Here is an 851-nt window from a genome sequence, read left to right as displayed (position 1 = left end):
TTATCCGTACGTCAATCCCAGCTCATGGTGACCCCATGCATGTAGAGTAGAACTGTGCTCTGTAGGATTTCCAAGGCTTTCTGAAACACATTGTCAGACCTGCCTTCTGAGGAGCGTGTGGGTGCGGTTAAACCGCTAACTTTACTTTAGTAGCTGAGCATACAACTCTTTGAGGTACCCAGGGGCTCCTTTAACTTATATTGTGGGTTAAAGGAAAGTTTCACAAAGGTGAGTTCTTGGAGACTCTAACATTGGGAAATGCTCATTAAGGAGAATACATCTGGGAATGGCAGATGACAGAGACAACCCAGAACAGAGAACTAACGAGGGCAGCTGGAGCCAGTGACCCTCCTCAGACTACCAGTGGGAGGGAAGTTGGGAAGTCGAACCAGGATATAGCTTCAAGTCTAGGAAGAATGGACAATGGTGCCAATTTGTCACCAAGAAATCATAAAAAGAGAACAGATTCTCTGGGTTGGTCAAGATTTTTAGGAGCAGAGTGTAGCTGAGAGCGGAGCAAACGCAGGCAGAAAGATCCTTGTCCATCTCTGCCTCTGGAGCAGCCAGCAAGCACCTTGACAGGAACTGGCTGCAATGATGCTCAGCATAGAAAGATTGCTTTCTGGGAAAACTGCTGGTGCAGGGCCCTCTGGGAGAGCGAGCGAACTTGAGAGGGCTGGCTGCTGGATTCATTCAACAGGTGTGTGCAGGCCTTAATCAATCTTCAGCCCTTGAAATTAAAGTGGTCTTGATGCGTGGGACTCCAGATTCCTCGATGTAGGGAACCCTCCGTTATTCCTCAATATAGGGAACCCCCAGTCAGTCCTCGATGTAGGGAACCTCTAGTCAGT

Source organism: Chrysochloris asiatica, unplaced genomic scaffold (assembly GCF_000296735.1).
Source record: "Chrysochloris asiatica unplaced genomic scaffold, ChrAsi1.0 scaffold00238, whole genome shotgun sequence".
Classification (NCBI taxonomy): Eukaryota; Metazoa; Chordata; class Mammalia; order Afrosoricida; family Chrysochloridae; genus Chrysochloris; species Chrysochloris asiatica.
The sequence above is the reverse complement of the archived record's forward strand: the minus strand, read 5'-3'. Positions refer to the sequence as shown.